This window comes from Pinus tabuliformis, chromosome 3_2, assembly GCF_031772625.1.
Source record: "Pinus tabuliformis cultivar Carrire ecotype Pingquan chromosome 3_2, CPIR1, whole genome shotgun sequence".
Taxonomy (NCBI): domain Eukaryota; kingdom Viridiplantae; phylum Streptophyta; class Pinopsida; order Pinales; family Pinaceae; genus Pinus; species Pinus tabuliformis.
In genome coordinates, this window is record NC_142302.1 from 1,087,513,709 (window position 1) to 1,087,521,905 (window position 8,197).

Here is an 8,197-nt window from a genome sequence, read left to right on the forward strand (position 1 = left end):
AAAAACTTTAGAACCCCTACATGAAGCAAAAATGCTCATGGGGAAGATTAGGGGGAAGAGAGAGAGAGAGAGAGAGAGAGAGAGAGAATAGTGTGTATTACAAACCCTTGAGAACCCTTTTAACATGTAATATGTGTGTGGAAACTAGATTGTTGAGTTTAGGTTTGACTAGTGACAGTTAGGGAAACAATTGGGAGAATCCCTCATGTTGAGTCAAGTTGCAAAGAGGAACTTTGCTTGTGTGATTATGTTGTCCACATGAAGCACCAGAAGAGGGAAGACCACTAAGCTACCATAGGAGCATATAAGAGGTCTTCCTCTATGTTGTAGAGGCCTCAGTGGCCATACTTTTTGTGTATTGAGCCCTAACTCAGAGCTTGAGAAGTGGCATCCCTATTTCCTAACCTTTGAAGGAGATTGGCCTTCAATCTTTGCACATAATTGACCTTCAGTGTAATATCCAAAGTGAAGCATCCTTCAGACAGCAGATCTGATTTGGGGGTGGTCAACTGCAAGAAAAATTATAGTGTAGTTATGCTAATAGTTGGGTGGAGAGTGGCAATCCCATATTTAGTCTTTGTGGCAAATAAGTGGAACAAATAAGTGCAATTATATCCTATGAATTGATTTTTAATTATTATTCAATGTTTCTTGTTTATATACCAAGCTGGAAATTTTTTGTATATTTTCAATATTAAACTAAAAATTGTTGTATTACCTCAATTGATATGTGTGAGAAGTGAGTTGTATGGGAACATTGTAACAACCTCGAGTTAAAGTTTCATGTAATAAATGTTGAAAAAATGTAGCAAGAAAGTCTCGATTTGATTTTTAGCTTGGTCAACTTGAGAAAATTTGAATTTCCACATGAGTAGACAACTTGGATGCAGTTAACTTGTGTGACATGGCTTGTGTCACTCAATTAGCTCAGTAAATTCGAGTTAGAGGAGTCAGATTTCAGTTAAGCATGTGAGATTGCTAATTTGTAGCAATCAAGGTTAGTTATTTCAAGTTGTTTTCAGTTTAACTAGTTCTAACTATTTGAGGAACTAGTGGAAGGTAAGTTGTGCAATGGGACTTCAGTCTAACTCGGTGATCATCAAGTTAACTGATCAATCAGCCCAAAATAGCTAGTGCATGCAGAGAATTCAAGTTCCCCAACTGTGGTGGAGATTCGAAGGCAGTGTAACATCAGTTGTAGACTAGTCTTGAGTGTACAAGTGTTGCATGCAGTCAGATGATCAACCTTGGGAATTACACAATCATTTTGGAGGAAATTCCTAAATAATAGGGGCCTAATTTCCTCAAGAATTGTGCAAGGAAATAGGGGCTCAAGCAAAGACATAAATTGACTAAGTCTAGGTTAGAGCTTCTCAGTGAGCAAAGAGATAGGTTATTCACTTGCAGGTTGAGCTCAGATTAAGCTAGAAATTGTAATACATCTCTATTCATCAGATTAATGCAAGTAGGAAAAGGGATTTTTAGCAGCTTTCCCCTAGAAAAATATTGTGTGCATGTGTGTTATTTCTCATTGCATATTTGTGATTGATGTTCTAAATTGTGAATTGAATTTCGCAGAGCAGTAGAGTAGGATTGTGTCTTATGTTTTCTTTTAAAATTTCATGAACAGTTACAATTCTACACCATAATTTCTACATGGTATCAAAGGAGGTTTCACATTAGAACAAGAATTTCAAAGTTGTTTCTCAGGAGGATCGAATTTGCAATTCAATGTAGCAATATATCTTCAGATTTGGGAGATGACCTTCAATGGGCTGAGACTAAAGTATGCCCTGGAAGGCAGCTCTAATTCCATTGCATGGAAGGATCGCATGGAGGCAATGTTGGATGATAATGGATTGCTAGAATATGTCAAGACATGTATAGCAAAACCACAAGAATCTTATGCATAGAACCTAACCCAATGGAAGAAAGATGTAGCCAAGGTGAGGAGAATAATCTTGGAGGGAGTACGAGACCACATTGTCTCAAATCTCCGTGGGAAAGAAACTCCTTTCGCAATGTGGAAAGTACTGACAAAATTGTTTGAGAATAACAGGACCACAGGAAATTGGCGCTCAAGGATAAACTTCGAAATATCAAGATGTAAAAGAATGACACTATCCCACAGTATCTGAGCATATTTACACAATTTCGTGATGAACTTGGTGGAGTAGGTGTTAATGTTGCAGAACATGACTTGGTAAGCCTAGCCCTTCTAGGCCTTCCCAAGAGCTGGCATAGCTACAAAGATTCAGTGGATGGGAGGGAGAAACTACCAAATTGGGAACCCTTGTGATCTGATTTGGTGCATGAGGAAATACGTTGGAATACTAGAGATGGGACTTCATCTAAGGGAGAGGATGAAGAAAAAATTGCATTGATTGCAAGGGGAAAGAAGGGAAAAGGGAAGAAATCTCATACCAAACCAGAATCCAACAAATGGGGCAAGATGAAATATTTTACCAAAATTAAATGCTTCAATTTCCATGAATTCAAACATTTTGCCACGAAGTGTCCACACAAAATTTCAAGCAAGAATACCTCAAGAGGAGTAGCAGGTGAAGCTTTGACTTCGCAGTTCGAGCTTGACTTCACCCTTATCGCATGTATGGCCAACATAGTGATGGGGAGCGTGTGGCACTTGGACTCAAGTGCACCATTCTACATGACAGGGTGTAGAGAGTTTTTCAGTGACCTAGAGGAGAAAGATCTCTAGATGCACATTGAGTTGGGGGAGCCAGGACTAGGAACTAGCTTATAAAGGGGCTTACCAATATATTGGCCTTTAGGAAAATGCAATGAATGGAGTGTGGAGAAATGTTGATACACCGAGGCCCAAGCGACAAATAGTCTCTTAACAACATTAAATTATTGTCGACAGGGCTATCATCTAATGCCCTCAGATATTGGTGAAACCCGAAGTATTAGGCACTTGGGAATTTTGAAGAGTGACATCAGTGTGACAACACAAGAAGTGGTGTGGAAACACCACGTGTCTAACATGTGCCACCCAAATGTGGCCCTATTGGACATGCCAATTATACAACAATGAGTGACATGTGACACATGTGAGGACACATTAGCATCCATGACACATCAAGTGGTGATTAGTTGTCAGTGATCGATGTGGCATGCCAAGCTATCATATCGGTATGTTGGGAGATTGGGGGGGGGGACATATTTAGAATTTATGAGATCCTAATATCTTAATATACATGTCAGCCTTGCCCCCTTTCAGACATAATAACTACCACCATGTGGTGAGCTATGATTGTGTAACAGCTTTGGGTTAAAAGTTCATGTAATAAAGTTAATAAAGACAAAAACAAGACCAAGGTCATGGGACATGTATTCCAAGTTGAATGTTGGTCAAAACATCCTAGGGGGTGTTCATTTGGTTTATTATGGCTAAGGAAATTGGCAAAGGCATTAGCAAATGCTTTGGAAAGGCAAAAGACATTTATTGGGATTTATTTATGAAAATAAAGGAAAATAGGAGAAAAGGGAGATGAAAGGTCACAAATTTGCATGAGAGGGGAATTGAAGGAAAATGAGAGTAAATTGAAGAAAATAGAGGCCTCAATCATAAAAAGGCTTCTAATGATTAGTTTGTAGCTTTTTTGTCAATTTAGTTTTGGAGCTCTCTCTATTCTCCCATACTCTTACACACTTATAGCATTCTTGGAGCACTCTAGCTTTTGAGAAAGGAAAGCCAAGGAAGGAGAAGGAAGCAAAAGAAAGCAAGGGACAAGCAAGGAAAAGTTGGATCAAACAGCTTTAGCAAGAATACTTGTAGGTAATAGGTTGCATGTGTGATTTCCTAGTTGGTTTGTGAATGCATGGTACATGCATGTGTGTATTTGGTTCTCTTGTTGTCATGGGCATGGGTTTTGCCAGGTGTGACAATGGTTTCATCCTTGCCTTTCCATTTCCAGATAGCCATGGTGTGATGGGGTTCTTTCATTTAGTTGAGCTTCGAATTGCCAAATGGTTTTGGAACAGGGGGAGGCGGTCTCAGTAAAATTCTCAAGGGCCTAGGTATCCCTTGACCAGTTTTGGTGGGATTGCGGTAAATCCTTAGGGTGAAGATAGGAAAATTCCTCAAGGTATTGGTGAATAAATTCAGAGGCATCCAAGCTTGTTTTGGGTCTAGTAATCCCTTGACCGGTTTTGGCGGGATTGCAGTAAAGCTCGGTTGTTTATGTTCTTGTTTTGTGATTAATGATCCTTTGACTGGTTTTGGTGGGATTGCGGTAAAGCCTTAGGGTTGAGGTGGTGTAATATCTGGGAAACCCTGGTTGTTTTGGTCTTGAGTCCCATATTCGTGCTTAGAATATGGAACAGGGGTGATTATCTAAAAGAAAGATTTGGTTCAGCCCAATATATGGTCGAGTGGTACGTGGAAGTCCTTAACTTGGTTGGCTTTGGCATATGTTAATAAGAGCTCTTTTCCTCTTGTATTTTATGAGTATTTGTACTTATTATTATGTGGCTTGGATATTTGTTCTATCATTGTTATTATTCTAGTTATATGTTGGTTATAAGCATGGTTTCATAACTGGTTCTGGTTATGACTTTTGATATGTTTGAGTTGTTAATGAATGATTAATGAATGCATGAGCTAACAAATGTTATTGCAACTATTATGAGAGGACATTAGACCTTCTTGATGATTCTCAGATAAGTATCATACCCCTATGTTTAGATATGCATTCATGACCTGTAGATTACATGTTCTCAATATGTTTGACGAAATGACTGTCATGGTTAGGCTAGGTTAGGTCAAGTCTCTGACTCAAGTTTGAATGTTTAGCTTTGTTGTTATGTCATTTATGCATATGAGAAGTTACATGAAGTTCTAGGCAGTGGTCTAGAGGTTGACTTGGAATTTAGGCTCAGAATATGGGACCACATGCTCCTAACTGGAAAGTTTGGGTCCAGCTCAGGGTTTGACCACCTAGGATGGTTTCTCTACCCTTGAGTGTCCTGTAGCACCTGTAGGATTTTGTGAAAGGTCAGTTTATCATCTGTAGTCGACCCCACTTCCTTAATGGGACCTAGGAGGTCGGGGCATGTCATAGTAGCCCTCAGCGCATGTTTACCCCTGCAAGTCGGTGAAAGTGGGTAAATGTGGGAGGGGTGGTTAAATTTAGTAGTAGATCGAGTTCTGTTATCCTTGGGCGATGTTTGATACCAGGTTGGTATCAGAGCATGGTTCAATACTTGGATTGAATGGGCATAATGTGTTTGTCGTACATGCATGTCAATGCCTATGTGGTTGTATGCATGCATTGTCATGGTTATGGTTGTCGTGCATGAGGTCATGGTATGCAGTTGGTGTTATCATGCATGATGTCAGTATATTGATATGATTATGTATATACATGTATCATGCTAATCTGGACTGATTTTGTAGACGAGATAGCCTCCCCTGAAATTCACTGAGGTATGTTGATTATGTTTATATTTGGTTAGCTGACATGGTATTTTTAAGAGGATCAAATATGACTAGTGAAATAGTGGATTATAGTTCACGAGACTCCCCTTACAAATCACATGAGAAACCAAGATATGAGTACTCTCTGAACATAGCAAACACCTTGAGAAGTTTAAAGGCATAGATAAGAAGTTGCAAGGTAGATAATGACAGAATCATTCAGTCATAGGAAAGGCTTACCAGAGCATAGGAGAAACAAAAAAAGGTTAATGTAGTTATTCTTCAGAGTTTGTCAGACTTGTAGAGACACAGACAACCACGGATCCATCATGGACAGGAGGACGTGATTAATGGGGCATATGGCAATATGTCTCATGGTGGTCCTAGGTTAGACAAGGATGGTACAGTCAGAGATGACAGGTTCATGGATATACCTGATAGGAAAGACAGTGGACATGGGTTTTATTCTAGTTCTGGTTCAGACAGGTATGATGGTCATCCTCACTATCATCCTTACAAAGGAGTGACAGAGGGATATTTTTCAGAAGAGTTCAAGAAAGCCAAGACACCTACATTTGATGGAGAGTTGATGAAGCTGGAAGATGCAGAGGCATGGCTACTAGGGATGAAAAAGTTATTTGAGTTGCATGACTACACATAGAACATGAATGCCAGGATATATATTTTCAGTCTCAAAGGGAAATTAAACATCTGGTGGGAAGTTGTGAAGCATGTCAAATACATCAGGATAAAGGATATGAATTGACATGAATTCAAGAGACTCTTTAGGAATAAGTACTTTTCAGAGATGTACTACAACAGTAAGGCTAAGGAGCTCTATGAGCTGAAGATGGGATCGATGACGGATGAGGAGTACACGACTAAGTTCCTGGAGTTGTTGAGGTATGTGTCGTATCTTAAGGATGAGAAAACCAAAGTTCAGATATTTGTCAGTCGATTACCATTAGCATTTAAGGATCGAATTGAATATGATGAGCCTCGATTGTTGGAAGAAGTCATTGGGAAGTTGAAACACTGTTATGAGTAATCGAAGCACAAGACCAAATCTAAGAAGGGTTGGAAAGGGAATAACAAGACTAAAGGTAAATGGACACTGAAGCGAACAAGACCTCATGATATAAGTAATAAAGAGAATGTTGTTCCTTACAAGAAGTTTAATGCAATAGAGAAGGGACACGGGTCACAACCTAGAGAGCAGCAGGATAGAGGTGATGGTAGGAGACAGTTACAATGTTGGATATGTGGCAGGGATCATCTCAAAAAGGATTATCCGTTGTATTAGGGTGGTAGGCCTCATATCTACAGTGCTCAGGAGGCACAAACAATTGGGGATGTTGGAAAAAGCATTCCTCGGATCTATGCAGCATTTGATAACAAGAAGGCAAATCACCATGAATCTATTATTGAGATGGAAGGTAAGCTCTGTGATGAAGTTGTTTCTATTTTTATTGACCCTAAATCTAATTATAGTTATGTTAATCCTAACCTGGTAGATAAGTATGGTTTGAGAAAATAAGTGTATGCAGAGTCTTGGTTGGTGCAGTTGACTACATGTACTAAGAAAAGAGTTCATCATTGGGTAAGAGCTTGTGCATTTGAGCTGAATGGTATGCCTACATTAGCACATCTAAATGTACTTCCATTGGGTTCATACAATATGCTTATGGGTATGGATTGGTTGTACCTTCACAGGACTAAGGTGGATTGTTACGAGAAGGCTATTGAATGTTTGGATGATGATGGAGAGAAGAGAATATTGCAGGGGAAGAAGAAGCCTACATTGTTGAAAATGGTTACAACTATGAAAGCAAAGTGTAGTGCAGGAAAGGGTGTGTATTGTTTGCAGTACATGTTTCCAGTGATAAAGGTAAGGATGTTGAGGATGCAGAAGTCTTGAAGAGGTATTCAGTTTTACAGTAGTTTCAGGATGTATTTCTAGTAGAGATTTCAGGGTTTCCACCTCACAGGGAAGTGGACTTTGATTTGGTACTAGGGACAACACCAACATCCACGAAACCTTACAATATGAGCACTCCCAAGCTAGTGGAATTGAAGTTGCAGTTGAAGGAAATGCTTGACAAGGGATACATTAGGCCAAGTGTGTCGCCTTGTGTGCACCAATGTTATTTGTGAAGAAGAAGGATGGTACTCTTAGGTTATGCATTGATTACATGTAGTTGAACAAGGTGATGATTAAGAACATGTACCCTTTGTCGAGGATCGATGACTTATTTGACCAGTTTAAGGGAGAAATAGTGTTCTCAAATATTGATTTGAGATCAGAATACCATCAGGTACGCATCAAAGAAGAGGAAATCTACAAGACTGCTTTCTGGACTAGGTATGGGCATTATGAGTTTGTTGTGGTTCCTTTTGGTTTGACTAATGCTCTAGTTACTTTCATGTGTTTGATGAATAGTGTGTTGTGTCCTTGTCTGGACAAGTTTGTGATTGTATTCATTGATGATATATTGATATATTATAAGAATGAAGAAGAGCATGTCAAACACTTAACAACAATATTGAGATTGCTAATAGAGCATTAGTTGTATTCCAAGCTTAGTAAATGTAGTTTCTTTCAGACAAAGGTACATTACTTGGGACATGTTGTTTCCAAGGAAGGCATATCGGTGGATCCGGAAAAAATCAAAGTTATCATGGAATGGGCAACTCTTAGGAATGTGGATGATGTTAGATCATTCATGGGTTAGAAGGTTATGACAAGAAGTTATTCAT